This window comes from Stenella coeruleoalba, assembly GCF_951394435.1.
Source record: "Stenella coeruleoalba genome assembly, chromosome: 3".
NCBI lineage: Eukaryota > Metazoa > Chordata > Mammalia > Artiodactyla > Delphinidae > Stenella > Stenella coeruleoalba.
In genome coordinates, this window is record NC_137148.1 from 89,773,631 (window position 1) to 89,799,299 (window position 25,669).

Below are 25,669 nucleotides of genomic sequence, written 5' to 3' on the forward strand. Positions count from 1 at the left end.
GAGTCATAGGTTACAGATGATAATCACCCAAACTAGAAAATATTCTGCAACATCTTTATTGGGATAGTATTAAAGTAAGAAGATTGGAAAGAAAATATCAGAAAAATACCAATAAAAAGTAATCCAAGTGACCATATTATAATAAAAATAAATAAATAAAATCACAGCATTCTGAATTTGCAGCATGGTAAGCTAAATAATGGGAATACATTTCCCATTAAAAGCATTTAAAAGAGCTGAGTATAATATAAAAACACAAAAGACAGTTTAGATAGTCATATTAATTTCAGAAAAAATAGCCTATAATAAAAAAGTTATTAAGAGAGGTAAAGAGTGTCACTTCATAATGATAGAAGAGTTAATTCACCAGGAATATATAACAGTTTAAATTTTTTATAAACTTACTAATGCCATTTCATATTTTTAAACCCCAAAGTGACAGAATTTTAAGAGAAAATATTCAAGTCCACACTTTGAGAGAGACTTTTAACATACCTGTCACAGGAACTGAAAGATCAAGCAGACAAAATAAATATGTAAGAATATAAAAAATTTTAATAGCACAACGAATAAGCTTGAAGTAATAAACATTTAAGGACATTTCCACCTAACAAAGGCTGAGGGCTCAATTTTTTTCAAAAACAGGTGAAAAGTGTAAAAATTAGCCACATATTCATGTCTGTCATTTACTGGCTTTCTCTACTTTGTTTTTTTTTGTCTGTTTGTTTTGTTTTTTAAAAACTCTCAAGTCTCAATTTCCTCAACTATAAAATGATACTAATAGCAGTTATCTTGTAAGACTATTGTGAGGATTGCATTAAACAATGTATGTCAAACACTTAGAAGGTACGAACTACTCAGGAAATGTCGTCTATGCATTATCCTAATATTGACTTTGCCCAGGTTTCAAAGAGGAGAGCCTTCATAAAGCTGTCCTAATATATCAAGGATTTGTAAAATAAGCTTATATTCAATTTGTCCCTAATTTTTATGGTTTTATATAATTTCAAGGTTTTTTTCTGTTTCTGTCCTGTGCTTTATAGTCCAATATTTAATAATAAATATTTAATTCCAAAAGATTCTATTCCTACGCTTCAATCACTGTAATTTTCCCTTTCTGTAGTTGTATTCTATTTTTTGAGCATAATAATGCCAGTTGCTGCTGGACGGTAAGTGCTCTAAGGTTTTTGGAGTAGCTCTAAAATTCAGAAGAAACTTTTATTCAGAGGTCACAAATTCTTCCCCATATATATTCTCAGTGTCTACAACTTCCCACAGTACCCAAATCGCATCCATGTAGTTTGTTCAAATGCTATCACTTTTCAAAAGTATTCATAGCAATTACTTAATGTGTTCTGTCATTTTTTTTTGTTTGCTTGCTTGTTTGCAGTGTATATATGTAACTTAGCCAGAATACAAACTCGTAGGAAGGCCCAAGGTTAATTCCTCGAATTCATCTACAATTCTTAGCAAGCGTTAAATATGGTCAGTGCTGAATAAATATATGCTGATCGGTAAAGGACTAACCAGACTCTTAACAGATTAGAGAAAGGTCAAGAAAGAGGAAAGGAGTAAGTGAGAGCAAGAAGGTAGTATATGGAGGAGAAGAAACTAAAACAGGCTTCAAAGACTCAATGTTTTGGAAAATACTGCAAGTACAATAACATGAAGTCCATGATGGTGTGAGATTGCTCACAGGTCATTGATGATGTAGAGAGTATGTGCGCAGGCTGATTTAATTTTTTGTTAGCAGTGGCACAGACTATAAAATATTTATGTTCATATTCTAAATATGTATGCCTGGAGTAAGTAAATAATTTACTGTTCAGGCTATAAATTATTTACTAAGTTATTCTAAATATATATCCTATTTGCATTTTGCTGAAAGTAAAACAGGTAGACTGATGGTATTTTAGGGTCCTGAAAGAAAAAATGGAAGAAAAATGAATCAAGACTTAAGCTACAAAAGGAAGTTTTCTATTAAAGAGAAAGAAAAAGCAGAAGAAAGCCCCCAAAACATTGCCTTCCTTGTAGAAAATATCAATTTTATCTGATATCCCCAGTGCCTAACCATGAATTATCCGGATTTTTTTTGAAATTTTTGAGCTGGGCTTCTGAATTAGAAAATTTGATATCACAAAACTTTTTTCTTTAAATTCCTTTCATTCCTTAAGGCTAGCTGTGACTTAAAGCAATAAGCAAGATAATGTCCTGTTTGGGTTGGGTGCACCATAAAACGTGGCTATTTGGCTGGTTCATTCTTTGGAATCACTCTGCCAAAGATTTCAAATCCCCAGCAATGATTTGGAAGAAAGCTTCTTCTAATACACTTGCTTTCTTCTTAAGCATATTACCTGTTCGTTGGACAAACAATTCAGACTCATTCCCTTGGCAAGCAGAATTCTGAGTCAGAGTCATTTGAGGACACATCTGTTCCCAATATCAAGCATGGAATCATGCCTTCTTGCCTTCCACACACAGACCTTTATATACTCAACATGGCTTGTGGGAGTTAAGTCTGTGGTGATTAAGGGTGTGGTTCTGTTGCAGAGAGTTCTCATCTCAGTCCTTGAGACAAAGCATGGACATTGATTTAGTAAAGAATGATTCCTCCCTATGTACCCAAAGAACTTACTTCACACTGCATAATAACAAGACATTGGCTCTAGAGGCCTCCCTATTTTATCTGGGTGATCTTGGGCAGGTCAACCTCTATGTGCCGCAGTTTTCTGATCTCTGAAATGGTAATAATAATATTACATACCTTATGGGCTTGTTATGAGGATTGGATGAGTTAAATCACACAAAACACTTGAATAATGCTTTACATATAGTAAGTGTTCAATGAGTGTTGTTATTATTATTGCTATTATTGATACATAATAGTTTTCTCTATTAAATTTTGAGCTTTTTTTTGAAAGCAATTTTCCTTATTCATTTTGGTAGCTAGCAGGATATTGTCATGTCATATGATCAATAAATACTTATTAAATGAATTAATAGGTGGGTATATATGAATAAATGAATTAACAAATGAACAAATGTAGTGAGATAAATACTTCAGCACAGTGTGAATCCTGAATAGTTAAGAAATTTTTGTCCCAACTTTGGCTGGAAATTGAAAAGATATTGCTCTGATTTCCCTATGCCATAGGCTAGAAATCTGTAAAAATGAAATGGTGTCCTCATAAAAGAGAATCCCTTGAACTTCTTGGTAACCTTCTTATATTACATTGTTGGGTCTCCCTTACAAGCTTCCTACTAGTGAACCCACATTACAGACAACAATCTTCGGGTGATAGAGTGGCGGACAGCAGGGCTCTTTCCTAAGAACAACTGTACTTACCTCTCTCCAGGAACTGTGGAGTCACTGTGGTTTCCCAGTCCTTCACTGGATTATAGTAACATTGCTACCAGGAAATCCTCTGAGAACATGGAGTCTGATGAAGGTAGAGCTGGTTAGAATTTGTGGCTGCCAATGAGGGGAAGCAATGGCAATATTTCTCTCTGGATTTTCCATAAACAACCCAGGGCCCAGATCTGAGCTTGGCTTGATCCAGTTGTCAACCTATGAATGGGCAGGTGAAGTGTTGCCTGGACTAGGGCCAGGTGGAAAACAACCTGTGTTACCATGTGCAGACAGACCATTATGGTAGGGGGGAGGTAGCCTATCTTATCAATAGGCAACAGCATCCTCAACTTGAGTGGAAGAGCAGGGAATGGAAGCCACCAAGAAAAAATCTGTCCTATTAAGACTCAAAAGAGAGGCTTCCTAGTTCTGCTCATTTTTACATGTGTAAGAGGGGTGCAGAGAATAGTATTTATTTAAAGTTTTGATCTGGCCTAAAAATCATTCTTGGCAGTCACCCTCATTCCTTCCTTGATATTCACGTTATCCCTGAGCCTTGCCAAGTCAGTGTCATTTACATCAACATTGGACTATCAAAAAGGGAAAGCGTAATGGATGGAATAAAGGAGAGTGAGGCTCAGGGATATGATGGTAAGGACTTCCACTGTGTATAACAGTTGATCATAAAGCTATGTCAATATTTTGATGTAAATGACCACCATATCAAAATAACATTGTCTCAATTATTTTTAGCAATGGAGTTTCTCATAAGAACTTATGTGTTTCAATACATATTTACTAATAGAGATAATGCTTTCTGTCTCTAAATTATTTGCCATCTACTTAGAGTTCAAAGTTCTTATAGCTTTTTTAAAAATTTTTTATTTTATTTTATTTTTTTGCTGTGCTGCGTGGTTTGCGGTATCCTCGTTTCCCCACCAGGGATCGAACCCAGACTCTGGCATTGGAAGTGAGGAATCCTAACCCCTAAACTGCCAGGGAATTCCCTCAAAGTTCTCATAGCTTTTTGCCACTGCTTTCTTTCTTGTTTTTCTCTTAAAAAATTATTTGATCTGTAAGAGTTGAAATGTTAATAATGCTTTTCTTTAAGATAGTGATTTTTATTTTCATTTGTGTGCTGTTGTGTACTTTCTAAATATTATACAAAGACCCTCCATCACTTTAGTAATCAGAAAAAACTATTAAAGTAATAATGGGATTGCAAAAGTAAAGCTCGCAATACTTCCCGTGAGGCCCTCCTCTGGCTTTCTTCCATGAAAACATTTTCTCTCTGCATGTGAGTCACAAGAAATTGCACAATGCTTTGTTATTCTTATTTCCATCAAGTCTCTTTTACAAGTCCCCACCTCATTCATAACCCCTGCTTCTACTCTTGTAATAAGACAGTTCATGGAGGGGAAAATAAAGATGCTATTTGTCAATGAAGAAACACAAAATACTTCTTCCAAACTTGTAGCTTTGATTGTAAGTCTAGACGCTATACTGCACCTCCTTACCCTCCCCTATCTGCTCAATTAACATTTTGTGGCTGAACATGGACCTAAAAGAGGGAAGCCATGTGCCTTCTCCCACATTCCACACCTTTGGTGCCACCTCTAGTCTGGGTGTCAGTGATGCTCAGTTTCTTCCAGCCCTCACCAAAATACATGGGTCTCAAGCTACCATAGCAAGGTCAACCTGCTTTTACTCAGGTCTAGCCACTAGCTCATGGCCACCAATTTCCTTCCTGTCTCTTACGTTTATTTCTTAACAATTCAAAAGAGAGCGAAGCTGCCTTTTCTATCCTCCTTACGTTTTCTGTTTCCACTGCTGACTCAATGTCGGGGCTGCTAGTTGCTTAGAGAACATTGCTGCCATGGTAAGCTACTTCTCTGCTTTCTCCACCCTTGAGTCTTTCTTTGGGAATTGATGCTTGGCTTTACTGAACCTGGTACCTCAGTCTGTGGAGCATCTGGGTGTGGTTGAGGCTTCACTGGACCTGTTTCTTCTGTCTCTCCCATCCTTTCTTCCTCTTTACCTTTTAGAAATAGAACATTGCTTCATCCTTTCTCATTGAAGAATATTCACAGTGAGATTGCTAGAAAGAGATTTCACAGTCAGTTTCCTAGGAAGGAGAAGGAAAACAGCCGCCCATTTAGAAAGGGAAACGCTATGTATATTAGAGACCCAGACATTCCACATTGCAGTTCCTGAAAACCCCACTAAGGGAAGAACGTCCTGAGTCTGTTTAAACACTGCTTTCTCCCATTAGGCATGGCATGATCAATGAAGAGGCATCTCCTGTTCTCTCTTCTGGAACACCTTCCCCTTGTGCAACTGCCTGGCTAGTCTCTACTCATCCTTCAAGATTCAGCTCAAACACCTGTCTTCTTTGGAATTAACTTTTTTTTCCTGCCTTAACTCCAATGCATACCTTTCCCTGTGACCCCCTCCTCCTTAGCTAGATGACCATCCTCCAAACACCTGCAATACCCTCTTTGCCATAGTTCTCACTAGACAGTGAGCACGTTCAGGGAAAGTGTTGTGTCTTCCTTTTCTTTTTATCCTTGACACCTAGCATGAGCTTAGAGCACAGTAGAATCTCAACAAGTACTTGTTGAATGGATGAAGTTTTGTGGCTGTGGTCCTTCTGTTGCAGTGTCAAAGACAGAACCCAGGATAGGGGAGGTCACACTGTGTTGCAGAAATTCCTCCCTGTGATTCAAATGGCCAGTTACATCTTTTCCATATTGGAAATATGAGATGCCAAGAGAGTCAAATTTTCCAGAAAATGAAGTCCCCATCTAGCCTCTGGCACTCCATGGCAAGGTTCCCATCCTGGAAAGGGCTAAACTGTACCCCTCTTCATCTCCAATTGCTAGCCGTTAGCCATCTGACACAACTTTCATTTTGGTCGTCTTTCTGATTCTTCATCTCTAGTGTTGACAAGAGAAGGGTGAGTAAGAAAAAAGTCTCTGATGTTCTATGGCAGTTTGGCAGTCACTCCCAGCTTTGGAAATCCGGAGACCATCACAACTCGGTGCAGTGGCATCGGTCCAAGTGTTTTAGTCTAAAAACTGAGCTCAGTCTCTGTCTGAGTTAACACATGCACTTTGCACACACTCTGTTGTCAGCTCTGTGGAGAGACGTGTCCCAGAATAAGAATGCCAGAACTGCACAGGCTCCCTGAGATGATAATCTTGTTTTTCAATAGAAGAATGTAACGGCCAGAGAAGTGTAGTGATTTGCTCAAGGTCACACTGCATTTAGTAATAAAAATGGGAGTAGAACTAGAAGCCAGGTTTCTTGCCCCCCATCTAGTCTTTGTTCTAAACACACTGGACTGAACTTTCTAGCCTGTGCTAGGAGTGCTTACGGCTGAGAATGGAGTGGGGAGAAAAGAGCAACTTTCCCTTTACCCAAACAGAGGTGGAGGCCAGGAGAATTCCACAAACACTAGTACGTGACCTTAGGCAGGTATGGAAACTCTCTGGACCTTAGTTTCCTTATCTTTAAAGTGGGAATGACAATAGCCACCCTACCAGCTGTTTGGGAGATTAGGTGACATCCTGTCCGCACAGTGCCTGGCACAGAGCCTGAGCTTGGGGGATTATGTTCAGTGAACAAGGTCATGCTCAGTGATCAAGGAGCATGTTGTCCAGCTCTGCTCCTTTTCCAGCTCCAGACAGCTTCCCAGGGAGCAATCAATGCAGGAACCCGCTGGCTGCCAAGCAGTGGCTCAGGACACATTTGTGAAGGGTTTGAGAGCAAATCTAATGTTTGCAAAAACAACCAAATTCCCTTAAAACCTAATTATCTGCACTGTTTATTAATAGCCCTGCTTCTCCTCCACTCCCCCAGCAACAAATGAGGATCTGACTTGAGGTATCGCTCTGGGAAGGCAGGGCCACATGGATGTTTCTGCGTTGGGAGGGGGGGTATCTCATGCATAATGCATCCTGACATCCAAAGGGGTCCTGGATGGCCGCCCGCTCTCAGATTCCCTTTGTATCTCCCATCATTATCCATAAAATCCTTCATTATGGTTCGAGTCCCCTTTATTGCATGTATAAATAAAATCTGACAAAATTGTAAGTAAATCCTTTAGTGGTAAAAGCTGATAGAAGAGGGCAAAAATTAATTTTATGCATGAAGAATCTCATTAAGTAGCTTCATGGAAATAAAAGGAACTGGCATCAGAGACTGGCGGGCTGCGGGCTGCTCCAGTGTGCAGCTTCCACAGCCTTGTCAGAGGAGGTGGCATGCTCCCACTGCCCTGACAGCACTGAGGATCACTCTTGGCGCCAGAGCCACGCCTTCAGGAAAGGCTTCAGTTTCGGTTTCAGAGGTGGGCAAAGCCTAGCCCCAAGGCGCCTCCATTCCGGCTCTCTCCTGAGGGGAGGGTTCACCAAAGAAGGGTCTTGCACTAGGCTGTGGGGCAAGGCAGGGGGCATGCTCCTGAGAAAATTACATTCTTGTTACTTGCAACCAGCCCTAGCTCCTGTTCTGTAGGACCATCCTATGCTACAGTAACCCCCAGGCTACTGTCACTGGAGGATGAAGGATAGGGTACAGACACAAGGACTCCAGTAGAACCAGGATTCATCTGCTGGGGACAGGACATGTACAGTAGGCTCAGATGCTTTGCCAGTGAGGCCCAGGCATCAGTGACTGATTCCATATTAGTTCTTGATGGATTGATATTATGCATTTTTTTTCCTGGTTTTGATTTGTATTGTGTGGGATCAATGATCCACTTAAGGGGGTTTGTTTCCTCTCCTGGAAAAGAAGCTGTTGGCATAAAGACAAAAGTAATCTGTTCGGTCCATCTCCTCCCACCAGCTTTCTGCTTTGAGCCTTTGTATGTTCCAGTCTATGGCATTCATCAGCACATGATGAGTTTGCTCTAGAATGTAAAATAACTCATTATCAGTGATTTGTGATTTCAGTGTACAAAGACCATATCATGCACAAGTTGCTTATTGCTGATAGTTTTGATTGGTTGACTATGTGTGTAAATACTACAGATTTTAAACACATAGTGAAAGCATGCAGAAAAGATAAGGTTTATCTTCTTCACTTAGAGCGTCTTTGAGGATTATGGAAAGCTACGCAGTGCCTGTTCTACCAGAGGCTCTCCATAAACGACAGCTCTTCCGAGTCTTTACGGAGCTGAGATTGGATGTGTAAGGTGAACCAGATTGTAACCTCTGGGTCTGTTCCAACCATTTGCATCTGACTACTCCTTCATCTCACTGAATATCTTCTGTTCCATATGTCATGCCTTCACTTTAATGAAAGTACCACAGTGATTAGAATAAAGAGCAAATACGTTTTTGAAATGTCAGCCCCAGAGCATTGTTTCGATGTGGTTTCCAAGTTCCCTTCCAAACTGTTTTCAAAGAATTCAATTTTCTTTCTTAACTGTGCTTGCTGATCAAGGCACCTGCTTCATTGGTTGGGAACGCCTTTGGCTTTATAAAACTACCTTCACCACAAGCCCCCACTTAACTGCTTGCTCTCAATCACTGGGTTTGCCTTTTGTTCGGCTGTGAGCAAAAAAATAAATAAATAAAGTAATATTTTAGCTATTAATACCTCATTTACAATGAAAAAACATCTAAAATCTAACTGTCATGACTACAAGTTATTAGAGAAGTATCCATTTGTGATTAAGTGAAGATAGTTTTGCTTGGCAGTAAGAGCATGACATTCTACGCAAGTGTTTGCTGCTTTCTATGCTTTATTGCAGACTTAACACTTTGAAAAATGTGAATTGACCTATTTATTCTTAGGTTCTCTTTCATGCTTGCCCACCTCATTGAACCATTGTTTGACAAAGGTGAAAGAAACCTCATGGTTTTCCAAATTAGCTGCACATCCTACCTTTTGTAAAAAAATATAGAATCTTGGGACTCACCTCCAAACACCCAAGATAGCTTGGGAATTGCTTAAATTGCCCATGTGCAACTGTCCCATGAACTCGTATTTGGGGAACATTAATCTAGTCCAAATACCACATTTCATAGTTAAGGAAGTTAAGGGACAAAGGAGTTAAAACAACTACCAGGGTAACACAGCTGGATAATGGCAGAACAGGCCTCTGACTACCAGGGCCATTCTGAATCCAACACTTACATCCTGCTCCTTGAAACAACTGGTTTCAATGCCATTATCTCTTTGGAAGGTTTTAAATGATTTCTTTAACATGTGACTGAAAATTTAGACTCAGTAATGCTCACCCTAAATCACAGAAGAGAACATTTCAATATCAAAATGGGAAAATATCCAGGTCACAGTGGGAGAGGCTTCTAAAAGAATCCAAGAGATTCTGGAGAGAAAATGGACAAGACTTAGAAATTTCAAGACAAGAAATTTCAGTTTTGCTTTCTCATCAGTTCCTTGAATGCACCCCACTTATCTGACTGACGTATTGGGCCTTGGGATGACCATCCAAGGTATCTTTGTTTATTTAACAACCACAGCTGACTCCTGCATCGATGGTTCAAGTACCATGGAACTTGTGCTGTAAGTAGTCAACCTGTGACATGGCTAGTTTAGCTGAGAGGCGGAACCAGGATGCCCTCGCTCAAATCTTTGAGAAACCAGATCATGGCAGTTGAAGGAATCTGGCCACTCTTTCCACATCTTTTTCCATTTCTGCCTTGTCTTCTTCTCTTCAGACTGATTCTGGGAGTAGCAGTTGGGATAGGTTTACGTGCCATAAGCTTTCCAGTACCTGCCGAGTAGCTGGTGTTAGGGCTGATGGAAATTCTTGACCCTGTCCTCAGCCTCTTTATATGCCCTGTGGGTGGGCAGCAGCAGACTCTTGTACTCTGTTCTTCTTCAGTTTGTCTTAGCTCTTCTTTTTCATGATGATGGCAGAAATTAATTCCTTTGCGTATTTTCAAAGTTTGAATGGCTTGAGTTCCCCCGAAGAAATTTAATGTGAAGACAAGTTTAAGTCCTTATTAAATTCTTAGCCTCAATTTCCTCACGGGTAAAATGTGAGAACTTAAGTATTAGCATAGTGTTTGGTCACCAATACAAGTCAATAATAATAAACTAACATCTACTGAGGGCTCCTTATTACTCCTAACTAATGATACTAACAATTTTGATACAGAAGTGTTTTTCTTGTGAAAGATTCCAAGTCTCTCTACCATATTCAAAAACAAATATGCTCAGCCTGCAGAATTAGCAGCTTTTTAATCTATGTTCCCAAAGCATCCTGTATTAGAAGAGCAGATTTCTTCAGTACATTTATCACAACATATTGTAATTAGTTGTTTTTAGGTCCTTCTCTTTACCAGATTTTGAGCTCCTCAAGGCCAAATGCCATGATTTATTCATTCACTTCTGCATCCTTGGGGGCCAAATGCAATGCCGAATGCACATAGTAGCTGTTCAGAAAATGCTTGTTAAATGAATGAAGAAAAGGTCTCAGGCTCAAGAAGACACTGGGTAGTCATGACAGCCAGCACAAGGCTCCCAGTTTAAAAATTCCAAGTACTCTGGCTCTGAGTTTTGGTTTTCCAAGTTACAAAGGAAAGATAAGTTTTGTCCTCCTCCTGTCTGCCTTGTGACTCTTGCTGCTGTGGGTTAGAAACCTTGGCAGGGATAAGGCAAGATGCCATTCTGTCAAACTTGGCAACTTGCTTTAAATTTGAAAAACAGGTCTCAGTTAAAAAAAAAAAAAAGAAAAATGAGGCAATCTGGGCTTACTCTTCTCATCATTGGAGTCAGATAGTGGCAACATTTTTTTTCAGACTTCATTTTACTCCCCTCTGTTTTAAGAGAACAGGGAAATCAACTTTGACGGGGATTTATTTTAAGCTGGTGCTCTACAGCTACGTGGCCATTTGCTGCAGAGGGGATAGTTTGCAAAAAAAAAAAAAAAACGTTATGGAATTCAGACACACTACACGGGCTTTTTGGTTTAATGGTGGCTTCTATGAAGACACAACCGATCTATGAATTCATCCTAATTCAACAAATTAGCCTAAGATTTTCCTCTACAGTTACTTTTTTTTTTTTTTTTTTTTGCAGTACGCGGGCCTCTCACTGTTGTGGCCTCTCCCGTTGCAGAGCACGGGCTCCAGACACACAGGCCCAACAGCCATGGCTCACGGACCCAGCCGCTCCACAGCATGTGGTATATTCCCGGACCGGGGAACGAACCCGCGTCCCCTGCATCGGCAGGCGGACTCTCAACCACTGCGCCACCAGGGAAGCCCCTACAGTTACTTTTGGAGATAAAGCACAAGGTAAGCAGAAAAAGCTTCCTGGTCTCTAGAGCTTTAGCAGGTATTTAATTTTCCTTTGCTATTGTAGAATCAGCAGATATTGCAGGTCAGACTCCTAGAATCCATCAGGGGTCACATCTTAAGGCCTTGGCAGGTAGGAGTGGGCTGCACTAGGTGATGTGGCTGGGGAGAAGCAAACTTCGCCCTCTGTACCGGACAAGCTCCACCCCAAACGCATTTATGCTCATCTTGCTGACTCTGTAACTGAACTCAGATAGAGCCTGCCCACTTTGATTTGCTCCTTTCTCTTAATGATTTCCAAAAGGTAACAGAAGAATTGCAAATAAAGGAACAAATGAGGAAAAGAAGATACACCCTAAGTAGTTTTTAAACAATTCATGTGGAAACTTTATGCACAGCTGCCTGTGTGTCTGAAGGCCATTACCAGTTCCTGGAAGGATAATATCCCTGCTTCCTATTCACTGCATTTATCGTCTCTGCTTGGCAGGAGAAAACCACTCTGCTTTGCCTTGCAGGAGATCAGGGACCAATTTTCATCTCACCTGCTTTCATTTGAGCTCATACCACCACCTAGTAGGGCACTGGGCATGTAGTGTTCAGTAAACATTTGTATACTTTTCTCAGTGGTGCTATTTTCCTGTGTATGAGTCAAAATAAGAGAAAGTCACTTGAGTCTGAGATATCTGCAGTAGGGTCCGTTTAGTGGCTAGGAGGATTCTAGGCATTTTTAGTCAAACAGCCCACCATACCAGGTCACAGTCATCTTTTCACATTAAGTGTGACTCTTTCTAACCCCCAAATCAATACTCTTTCTCTAATGTTTACCATTCCTGCATGACTACTTGTAGAGCTTTGTAAGGAGTAGAGTGACTCATCAGGTTCCGTCCTGCCACTATGTGACCTCAGAAAAATTACTTAACTTGGTTGGACATTTATTTCTTTATCTGTACAACAAGAAGGTTGGAATAGATCATCTCTAAGATTAGAATAGCTGAAGTTTTCTCTGGGTACCAATACTGCCCTTTCGGCAGGTCCTGCCTGGAGCACTGTGCTTATAAAAGTTGGGAGGCCACACTTCGGCTCAGAAAATGAATACGATGTCTGTTGTTTGGGTGGAAGGATGAGTTTGCAAATTGAGTGCTATGCATACACCAGCTATGTTCTGAATCTTATTAGCTGTGTGGCCATGGACAAGTTACTGAATTGGTTTTCTCATCTGTAAATGAGTATAACATTAGTGCCTGCTTTGTAAAGCTGTAATGAGAATTAAATACGGTGATGCATATAAAGCACTTAGAACAGTGACTGGAACATGGTATACACTCAGTAAGCGTTACCTATTGTTATTTTTGTTGTTGTTAATGTTACATTTCAAAATGTGTATCTAAGATCTCTTTCAGCTCTGATATTTAATTATGATAAGCCAATAGTTGAACCTGATGAAAAGTACAGGATCAGCCTAATGGTATGCACTGAAATACTTGATTTTGGAAAATCTGTTAAGTGTCATTAGTGATTTGACACTGGGGGTCAGGAGCAATCATTCTTCATAGGAGGCTGCAAATAGGTTAATCCTATTTCTGCATCAAGTGGACTGCCAGGTAATGATAAATGCAACTGGGATTCATTCTTACTTCTGCTTTTCATTTATTTATTTATTCTATAATTAGTGAATATCTACCATGTGCTAGACGCTGTTGTAGACACTGGTGATGCAGTGACAATTAAAACAGACAAGATCCGTGTTCTCGGACAGCTTGATTCTAGTGGGGGCAACAGGCAAAAAATAAGTAAACAAATAAAGGTCAGTCTCAGGTAGTGATAGGTGCTATGAAAACAATAACACAATCAGTGTGATAGAAGGTACTGTACACTGAGTGCTCAGGAAAGGCTTCTGGAAGAACAAATATTTTTGAGTTGAATGCTGATTCATAAGTAGGAATCAGCTACTTGAGGATATGAGAAAAATTGTTCCAGTTCCTGGGAACAGCAGGCCCTCATGTAGGAACTTGGTATAATCAAAGAACAGATAGAAGCCCAGTGCGGCTGGTGTAGAGTTAGCACAGAGAAGAATGGTAAGGGCTGAGATGGTGTGTAAAGTAGGGTCCAGTGGTTTGGGGCATCATAAGTCCTGATAAGAAATTTAGATTTTATTCCAAATGTATTGAGAAGCCATTTGAATGTTGTAAGCAAGGAGATGCTCTCTGGTTTCTTTGTGCTAATGGATGCTAGTGGACAAAAGTGAAATCAGGTTAACCAGTTGCCACTAAGCCAGTAGGATCTGAAGGGGCTTGGAAGGTGAAGAGAATGGATAGATTTGGGGTATGTTTCAGAGGTGGAGGTGAAAAGATTTGCTTCCAAAAGTGCTTAACATCTCATCTAGTGTGACATTTGTCCCCTATCTGGAAACTTCTTTAAGGCCCCAAGCCCACTATTTCTTCAAGTATTTTCCTTAGTCTGTAAGGTGTTCTGGAAGTCTGAATGAGTTAATGAAACTTTTCTGAGTATTTGTCTTGGAAAAAAGTTTCTCCCATGCAACTCACACACTGAGAAACTGAATCAATGGGCAGCACCAAAGTAAGTGTCACTGCTTGGTCTCTCAGACATGTTAGTATGATTTTTATTGTTCTTCTACAACAGATTACTTAAAGCTCACAGCAAGTGATTAAATGCCCATTAAAACACTCACTCGTTAGCAAAGGAACATGAACAAGCCTAGGTTCTTAAACAAAAGAACTCTCAAAACTTCCAACATTCCCCCTGCTTGGCTGACCCCAAGTATGTGGGCTTCCTGCTTCCCACCTGCCTTTAGAGCACTAGAGATTATATTAGTCAATTTGCAGTGACTAACTTCCTCAAAAGAGACTAATCCTAATACTACCTTGCAGTGCCTTTGTCCCTGCTACATTTTTTTTAAGATATGATATCAGGTATTCCTGCCATTCTCCAGGAGGGGTTGAGAGCTCAAGCCCCTCTGCTTCCCACTCAAATGAACGATGCAACTCTACTGTTACTGACCTTTCTTATCTGGTCACTTGCACAACTATCTACAGACCTGTTTCTCCAGCCTAGTTTGACTTTCATCATGGACAAAGTTTGGCTGTTCGTTTGTAAAGTATAGAATGTATAACTGGAATTTTCTAGAATTGTGTGAAAATGTAGTCATACAATATGTACTGTCTTATATCTGACTTCTTTCACTCAGGATAATTAGTTTAGATTTATCCATTTGTATATTAATAGGTCTTTTTATTGCTGAGTAGTAGTTCAGTGTGTGTGTGTGTGTGTGTGTGTGTGTGTGTGTGTGTCTGTGTGTGTGTGTGTGTGTATGTGTATCACAATTCATCCATTCACCAGTTTATGGACATTTGGATTGTTTCTAGTTTGGGGCTGTTACAAGTAAAGATCTTATGGATATTTGTATACAAGTTTTTATGTGCACATATGCTTTTATTTCTCTTGAGTAAATACCCAGGAATGGAATGTCTGCATCATATTGTAGGAATATGTTTAACTTTTTAAGAAACTAAAAACTATTTTCCAAAGCAGTTGTGCCATTTACCATCAGGAGTGCATAAATGTTCCAATTACTCCATGTCATCCCAAACACTCGATATATAGTCAGATTGTCCCAGCTCTGGTAACACATATTTACAGTTCATGATCCAGTGGAAAAGAGAGAGCAAATTCTCCTTTCTAATACCATAGATAAAATATTGGGAAATAATTCTACCAGTGTACCAATCATTGTCCTATGATGTTCTTGACCAAGAGAGGAGAAAAATAATGGAAAGTTCCATCATGGCCACAGAGAGTGGGGGAGGAAAATTTCCCCAAAGCTTGGAAGGGAATAGAGAGAGGGCATCTGGGTAAAGAAAACACTAGATGATTTAGTATTTCCTGGAGTTTAAGGAGTTTGAGAGAAACCGTAGTACCAATAGCCAATCAAGTTTATGAGTAATACGCAAATTTGACAGTATAAACCTGGCTTACTATGTCTGCAAGAATTAAGGCAAGAAGGGGAAGGGTGGTTATCAAGATAAAAGACCTGAAGTATATAAGGCCTGTATTCTGACCCAGAAGTGGTCAGTAGGAGGTAATAAATGATCCTGGGAATAATTCTCTGAGCCAAGGGAAAAATCAATACAGTGGCTTTTTAGTATTTTCTGAAAGCTTGAGAGTGCCCGCTGGGAGTTCATACTTTATCAGTTAACTGATGACTTTTAGTTATGAATACAAGAATCTGTCAATGGATCTCTTACATTACATGGAAAACAATAAGTTCAAGAAGTGTTTTATTACCCCCAAATTAAAGCAGTCCTAGCCCTGACGTTCAGAAAGTTTCTGTGTGTCATCTCTGTATATTCCTTTTTTTTTTTTTTAAGTCTGATGCTCCTTCAAGAACGTGCTCAGCTCATAGGGATATATTGAATGTTTAGTTTCCTCAGTACAACTGATGATTCCAGTGATTGAGTTAGTATTCAGATAGAAATATGGATTGTTATTTTGAGGTACTAATTTGTCTTCTGCTTCTGTAAGCCCGATCTTTCTTTGTATTTTTATCTTTAGTATGGAAATGACATTTTTAATGTTGAGATTAATGATACTATATAATTACAGATCTGCGATGCTTTACAGCAATAAAGAAGTTGCATGATTTGTATGGGATATTGATACCTCTCAAGTGTTTCTGAACTTAAACCAGTTACATTGTTTCCAATGGTTATGAGATTTGAGTAATTATCTTATGAAACATATGAAGTTATTGCTGTTACTAAGAAGTATTTCATTGAGAAGTAATGCAGATGTTTGAATTCTGAAACAAAGATAGGAGGATCATTTGACTTGCAATGTTTCAAATGTGCTGGCTTGGCACTGAAATGTTTATTCTTTAGCTATACTTTACCCACCAGATTTCTCTCTCACTAAATTGCTGCACTAGACTTGGGAACTGGTTAAAGTATTGTCTGTAAATGTAAGCACTGCTCCTACGTTCTCCCAGGTATGAACACTCTTTAAAACCAGGCTCATGGGCCTTGGCTTTCATTGCTCATTCTTTCATTCCAAAACTCCAAGACCAGTGTTCTATCATTTGACTGAAACACTCTTCAGTTCCAGGTGCCATGTTGCATGGCTATATCAAGACCACAGGGACTAAAAGGATGAAGGCATTTTATTTTATGTAGGCTAACTTGCCTGACTGATTCACTCATATTCGTTGCACAAAAACAGAGTGGCTTCTTTGCTCTGAACTTTAGGCTGCTCTGAACAAGAAAAGCAAGTTAGTCAGAAAAAAGAAAGTGCTCTGCAAACGGACTTCCTGAAGGAAATCTCTACAATGGCAATTACCAGGAGACTTCTAGGGAATCTCAGCAATACCTATGAGAACTCACAGAAAAAATGGTACTTCTAAGAGTTTGATAGTTTCTGGCCTTACATTTAGATCTTTAATCCATTTTGAACTTATTTTTGTGTACGGTGTTAGGGAGTGTTCTAATCTCATACTTTTACATGTACCTGTCCAGTTTTCCCAGCACCACTTATTGAAGAGGCTGTCTTTTCTCCACTGTATATTCTTGCCTCCTTTATCAAAGATAAGGTGACCATATGTGCATGGGTTTATCTCTGGGCTTTCTATCCTGTTCCATTGATCTATATTTCTGTTTTTGTGCCAGTACCATACTGTCTTGATTACTGTAGCTTTGTACTATAGTCTGAAGTCAGGGAGCCTGATTCCTCCAGCTCCATTTTTCGTTCTCAAGATTGCTTTGGCTATTCAGGGTCTTTTGTGTTTCCATACAAATTGCAAAATTTTTTGTTCTAGTTCTGTGAAAAATGCGAGTGGTAGTTTGATAGGGATTGCATTGAATCTGTAGATTGCTTTGTGTAGTAGAGTCATTTTCACAATGTTGATTCTTCCAATCCAAGAACATGGTGTATCTCTCCATCTATTTGTATCATCTTTAATTTCTTTCATCAGTGTCTTATAATTTTCTGCATACAGGTCTTTTGTCTCCTTAGGTAGGTTTATTCCTAGATATTTTATTCTTTTTGTTGCAATGGTAAATGGGAGTGTGGGAAGCAGCCGCATGGCACAGGGAGATCAGCTTAGTGCTTTGTGACCACCTAGAGGGGTGGGATAGGGAGGGTGGGAGGGAGGGGGACGCAAGAGGGAGGAGATATGGGAATATATGTATATGTATAGCTGATTCACTTTGTTATACAGCAGAAACTAACACACCATTGTAAAGCAATTATACTCCAATAAAGATGTTAAAAAAAATGGTACTTCTAAATAAATCTGTCCCAGGAACATTAGTGAGCAAGGTCTTTAAAGTAGATGCCTCAGGACTTGAATTTTCTCAGTGAACACCATCCAGTAGGTCATGGAAAATTTCCATATAAAAATTGAACATAGCTATGATACCTTTCTTTCATACATTTCATTAAATCATTGAGGGTTCTTGTTATCTTTATGATATGATGACTCAGCTAAATATTTGCTGAGGATATTCGTGCTCAAAACTATGGATAAAACTAGGATGAAAAAGGGTAGAAAAAAGTCATTCCCTTATAGTCTAGGAGTAAAAGACAAGATAAAAACAATCAGAGATTAACAAGGAACAGAGCTCTTGCAGTGTGAAAGTAAGAGCACTAAACTGGGATTCAAGACACGTGGGTGGGTCTTCATGCTGTGCTAGTTTTTTGTGGGAGACTTTAGGCAAATTATGTCACTTTCTGGACTACAAATTCCTTAGTATAAAATTATAGTGTTATACTAACATTGTGGCATTGGTTTCCTCATGTAATCATATTTCTGAAGGCAGAGATGATACAAAGGGAGGTTCTTTTACATGTTTGTTCCTATTTCATTTCTTATATGAATTACCAATAGCATCCTATATCCTGGGAGCTGATCCTCACCCAATTAGCTCCTATTTTAATATTCTCCAAATGACATTACAGATACAGGTGATAGTCACTGTTTATTGCCTAGGCTGATGCATTTTGTATCTTCTCCTCCATTTCCATTTTCATTACAGTCTGGGAAACTGTATCATCGTTCTCAGCCTCCTCCACAGCAGATGTGGTTAAGTTATCCAAATCTGATTAATTAAATGTAACCAAAAGTTTAGTGGAGTTACCTGGGGAAGTTATTCTTTCCTTCTTGTGTTTCTCTCTCCCCTCTTATTGCTATTTGAAACACTCGCATGGTGGTACCCGAAGCTGAGGCAAGTGTCTGGTCTCTTTTCATGTTGAGCCACTGAACCTACTAGTAGCCACCTACTTCCAGACTTCCTGATGTGTGAAACAAACCAACAAAAAAGCCTAATCTTACAGTGCTGAAAATTGGGTTTCATGTTACTTGTATTTTAAAATATTCCTAATGGGTGTAGCGCACTATGAAGTAATATATACATATAAAACTTCTTGATTATTTGAGGATAATTGGTGCTGAAAAAGGCCACTTAAGGTGAAACCATACATAGCAAGGGCATCAACATCATAGTGAATAGGGACAAAATGTTTAATTGGGATTTAATCTTGGAAAATGAAACTAAAATTGATGAAAATAATTTAATTAATCCTTAATATTTAGGTTATAATTATAACTTCAGGTGATAATCCATTGTGATTTTTTAAACAGCTTCATAGAGGTATAATTGACATGTCACAGAATTTGCCTATTATGAATGTACAGTTAGACAAATTTTAGTAAATTTACATAGTTGTGTAATTATCACCACAATCCTGTTTTAGAACATTTCTCTCACCCTAAAAAGTTCCCTCGTGCATGTTTTTGATCAATTTCTGTTCCCGCCTCCAGCCCCAGACAATCACTAATCAGTTTTCTGTATCTATAGACTGGCCTCTTATAGAAATTTCATATAAGTGAAATCATACTATATGTAGTCTTTTGTATATGGCTTCTTTCATTTAGCATAGTGTTTTTTGTTTTTTTTTAAACATCTTTATTGAAGTATAATTGCTTTACAATGATGTGTTAGTTTCTGCTTTATAACAAAGTGAATCAGCTATACTTACACGTATGTCCCCATATCTCTTCCCTCGTGTCTCCCTCCCTCCCACTCTCCCTATCCCACCCCTCCAGGCGGTCACAAAGCACCGAGCTGATCTCCCTGTGCTATAACATAGTGTTTTTGAGGCACATTCATGTTATTGCATGGATTAGTAATTTGATCTTTTGCTGAATAGTAATCCATTGTTTGGATAGTCTACATTTTGTTTATCCATTCACCAATTCGTCGGTATTTGAATTGTTTTCATTTTTGAGTTATTATGAAAAATGCTGCTATAAACATTGGTGACAAAATCTTGATGTGGTCATATGTTTTCTTTTCTCTTGTGTAAATACTCAGGAGTGAAATTACTGGATCACATGATATGTGTATGTTTAACAATTTAAAAAACTGCCTACCTGTTTTCCAAAGTGGCTTTACCAATTTGTATTTCCACCAGCAATGGATGAATCTTCTGGTCTCTTCACATGCTCCCTCAGTGCTTGTGATTGTCTGTCTTTTGGTTTATGGCCATTCTAGTGACTGTATAGTGTTGTCTCATTGTGGTTTTAATTTTCATTTCCCAAATGTCTAAAAGTATTGAGAAATTTTTCATGTGATTGCTCTCCATTTGTATGTAAATTTTTTCCCACTTTAAAATTGATTTTTTATTGAGTTGTAAGAGATCTTCGTACATTTATACAAGGAACACAACATTTACTAAATATGTGATTTAGAAATATTTTCTCCCATTCTGTGGCTTGCCTTTTCATTTTCTTAATGGTGTCTTTTACTGTGCTTATGTTTTTTTAATATTCAATTTATCAATAATTTCTTTTATAATTTACAATTAGTGTCAAAACTAAGAAATATTTGTCTAACCTAAATTCACAAAGATTTTCTCCAATATTTTGTTTTAAAAATGTATAGTTTCAGCTTTTTCACTTAGGTCTATGATCGATTTGAGCTTACTTTTGTGTGTTGTGTGAGATAAGGACTTAAGTTCTTACTTAAAAAATATGGATATCCAGTTGTTCCAGCAGTTTTCTGAAAATACAATTCTTTTCCCATTGAATTTGGCACCTTTGCAAAAATTAATTATTCACAAACATAAGATATATTTCTAACACTTGATGCTGTTTAATTAATGTAAGTGTCTGTTCTGATACCACCACTACCTGAAATCAAGTGGTATATCCTTCAAAATTATTATTTTTCCAAATTATTTTAGCTATTACAGGTCTTTTGCATTTCCATATAAGTTTTAAGACCAACTTGTTAATTTCTATAAGAAAGACTGATAGGATTTTGATAGGGATTGAATTGAATTATAGATCAATTTGGGGAGAATTATCTTCCTAGAGCTATTTGGTCTTCTTATTCTCTAATATGGTACGTCTCTCAATTTACATAAATCTTTAAAATTTTCTCTCAGCAATATTTTATAGTTTTCAATGTACATGTTTTGCACTTTTTTGTTAAAAGTTTTCATAAGCACTTAAATCCTTTCGATGTTATTTTGAATGTAGTTTTCTTAATTGAACTTTTGGATTTTTCTTTCCTAGTATATAATGTAATATGCACTGATCTTATATCTTGATATCTTCTTGAATTTGGTTGGGGGCTTTAGTGGGTTTATGATCAATTCTTTAGAGTATTATGCATACAGGATCCGTTGTTTGTAAATAAAGGCAGTTTTACTTGTTCCTTTTCACAATATATGCCTACAATGCATTACATGATCTGACCTCTGAAAAGCTCCCCAGTGTCATCTCTGTCCACTGTACTCTTCATTCATTACGTTCTGACCTCACTGACCTTTCTTTCCACAAAGCTCATCTCCCCTCATTTCTGTCTTAGGACACTTGCACATGTTATCCCTTTGTCCTGCAACATTCTTCACCCAAATATTTCATGGCTGCCTCCTTTCATCATTTTCATCCTTCACATCTCAAGTCAGAAATCATCACTTCAAAGTGAACTTCCCTGGCCATCCTGAGAAAGTCTCCCACCACTGTAACTATTCTGTAAACTATTTTATTCAGAACATTTACAACCCCAAAATAATCTTATCTTTTTACATATTTATTTTGTTTCCCAACCCTCAGCCTGAATGCGATTTCCTTAAAGGCAGTGACCTTGTCTCTTTTCCACTGTTCAATCCCAGTGCTTAGATTAGTGGCTGCCTCATAGTAGGTGTACTTTTTTTCTTTTTCTTTTTACTGTATGATTGGCAGAAGAAAGAGAAAAATTTAAAGCATGCAAACAAAAACTGTTCAAGAGAGTGAATGTCATATTTTAGTTATTGCTGTAAAATGGACTGGAAATTATCACAGGGATTAACTATTCTAAAGGGAAGAAAGGGCATTAAATAAAAGTAACCTGACACATTCTGATTATGTGTTGGAGCCTTGAAACACTACAGGATATAATACCTCAGTGCACTCATGCCGGGTCCTGGGGACTGTCTATCACATCTTGGAGTTTGAGGGAGGAATATTCAATTGCATCTGTGCAGATTCTTTTTGTGAGTTAATTTGAGAATTAAGAGTACAAGCTCTCAATCTGGAAATCTCTGTAAAGCCCAAACCAGCTCATGATATATGGGCCTGTGGCTTGAACTTTGTTTCTATGACCCATTCCCCCATCATCTCCTGGCTGCTCAGCCTGAAGCTCAAGCAAAATATCACTATCACAGGATGAGATGCTTCAGGGCTAATGGTGCCGACACAGAGCCTTGGGGACAACTCTCGCACATCGTAGCATCCACCGCTGGACCCGCCAGATTATTTACTAGTTTCCTTGGTGTCATTGTCTTGACAAGTAACTCTGGGAATTCAGTGCATTCTTCCCCTTCAGCTAGACGCCACTAGAATATTTGACTCTCCGGATGTGTCAGGCAGGCTCTGTAATTAAATGGCTCAGCATTTCTGTTTGTCAGGATGATATAAAATAAGGCGAAAAAATGTTTGCTTTGTGAAGCCTTGCCATAAAACCTTCAGGAAGGATTATATATCATCAGGCCTTTGGCTCCCAAAGGAAAATGCTCTGAAAGACAAAACATCTTTAGTGTCAATTTTCAACCAGGAGAAAATTGAATGAAATGAAGTTTGACATGTGGAACAGTTTTCATAAGTTGTTTCAAATGTGAGTCACAAGAAAGGTCACTTTGAGGACATGGTAGATCAGCGGAGATGCTCCTAATAACTTGAATAGAGCCCAGAGCTGACTTACCTTTCTGTGCTGGCGGACCATGCCGTGGACCACGCTCAGTCAAGGAAGAATTGGACCCATTATGCATTTATGATTGAAGAATTTGTACTTGTGCCTTACAGTTGCTTCTATAAAAAGGGAGGCTGAAACTAGCTTGGAAAACACTTAGGAAGACAATCTCTACCTTCATTTACTTAAGCCCATCACTTGAAAACAGTCCTTTCACCAAACTCTCCCTCACCAGCAACTATCATATATACAGCTAAAAACACAATGCAATATGGCCACCACAGTTGCACCTTCAAGTCATATTAGAAATTCAGCCTATAAAATTAACACCAATATGCTGTGATGAAACATAGTTACTGCACAAAACTAAACACTGTAAGAAGAGTGTATTTCTCAGAAATTTTGGTCATACATACATTTTTGGGTGTTGATAAATTAATGTGCTTAAGATACAATCTCATAAAGTATTCCTAGTTGGCCAGCCTGGGTTCTAGATTCAGAGATAGCATAGAAGAGTTATTTCAGGTTCATTCTTTAAAGGAATTAGGATTTCCTTGTACCATGCGTTTCTTTGTGCAGTCATGGATTAAACTAATATGCCTTCCTTCTCATTGCCGCCCTTGCCATTCAGTCTCCAGTTTCCTTAAACATACAATAATATGTAGATTCATTCCTGTTGTCTGACAGTTCATGCAAAGTTAAATTAAAGGAGATGACAAAGCCAGAATAGCAGCTCTCACTCCTGACTCACAACCTCAGCAAAAGCAAAAAAATGAGTAAATCAGTCTTCCCCTGGAGAGGGATGGCTAGTAGCTGGAAAGGCAAAATTTCTTCTCATATGCTGGACGTAAGAAAATAAAAGGGAGCTTTTCATTTTATATTTATGAACGTGTGTCACTGTTCCCTCCCCTAACATCTGAGCCATTATAGTAAGTACAGCAATGGATTGTACTTCCTCTTTTGATTGATAGCATGTCAACCTGAGATTCATAGAGGATAACTGGTCCTCCAGGTGAGAACAGCCTATCATCACAACTAGCAGCTAGAAACATGCAAAGATGCTGAAGTGGACTGGCTTCTTATCTGAGTTCCCTGCACCCCATTTCCTGGGGCTTTTCCTGTAGTATCTAGGGCAATTCCGTGTGAGAGCTTCTGTGGTTGTGTTTCGGCCTCCCACATGACCCAAATGTTAATCCTTAGTGGATTTAAAGCACCAGGCCCTTTGGTATTAGTCATGCTGATCAATTTTAATTGAAAAAGAGAAAGCACATATTTTGCACAGTATGGCACAAGGTACATCCATTAATAGAGCTGCTGGTAGGGAGGCCAGAGCAGTTCCTCCACGTTTCTCTCCTAAGAAGCTTTTCCTCTTTTAACGGAGTCTACATTCTGCAAGGAATGCGCATAGAGTGGAGTGGGAGGAAAGGGACCACTTGTCTGCTGGCCATCCAGGTTGTTAACATGGAGAGGATGTCACAGCCATATCACACTCCCTGGTGCACCCCTTGAGAGAAACCAGGCTGTTGAACCGCAGCTTTATTGTGTCTATAAAGACTAAATGGCAGTGATAGGATTCGAAGCCAGGTTTGCTTAGGTTAGTTCTAGTTGTGTAGGATAACTGCAGAGCTAGGATCCTCCTTTCCCTTGGAATTACCTTGCAATTTCTCCAGGAAATTTAATCCATTCATGTAGCTTCTCTGGTTTAAAGAAAAAAAAAATCTGATCTGCAGCTAATCATTTATCTAGACAATTTCTTTCCAAATTCTCAGAGCTCTGTCTCAACAGTTTTTTTCCTCCTAAGAACTTACCATTTGAAAAAATAAGCAAATGAATTAAAAAAAAAGAAAAACAGAAAAAAACCCTCCCCTCTTAAATTTTGCTTCTAGGACTTATAAAGCCCAAACTATTGCTTTTGTTGCTGTTTTGTTTTTAATAACAACTCTGTTGATATATAATTCACACACAATGAAATCTACCCTTTAAAAATGTACAATTCAGTGATTTTTAGTCTATTCACAGAGTTGTGCAATCATCACCACTATCTAATTCCAGAATACTTTCATCATCCGCCAAAGAAATCCCATCCCCATTAGCAGTCTCTCCCATTTGCCTTACCCCCAGTCCCTGGCAACCATTAGTATACTTTCTGACTCAGTTCTGAACATTTAACATAAATTGAATCATAAAATATGGCTATTTTGGGCTTCCCTGGTGGCTCAGTGGTTGAGAATCTGCCTGCTAATGCAGGGGACACAGGTTTGAGTCCTGGTCTGGGAGGATCCCCCATGCTGCAGAGCAACTGGGCCTGTGAGCCACAACTACTGAGCCTGTGTGTCTGGAGCCCGTGCTCCACAACAAGAGAGGCCGCGATAGTGAGAGGCCCGCGCATCGTGATGAAGAGTGGCCCCCACTTGCCACACTAGAGAAAGCCCTCGCACAGAAACGAAGACCCAACACAGCAAAAATAAATTAATTAATTAACAAAACTCCTACCCCCAACATCTTCTTTAAAAAAAAAAAAAAATATGGGTACTTAAAAAAAATAAAATAAAATATGCGTATTTTGTGTCTGGCTTCTTTCATGTACTATGTTGTCAGCGTTTATCCATGTTGTAGCAGATGTCAATACTTCATTCCTTTCATATAAACAAATAATATTCCCTAGATCACATTTTGTTTATCCATTTATTAGTTGATGGACATTTAGATTGTTTCCATTTTTTAAAATAAATTTATTCATTTTATTTATTTGTTTTTGTCTGTGTTGGGTCTTTGTTGCTGCGCACAGGGTTTCTCTTGTTGCGACGAGC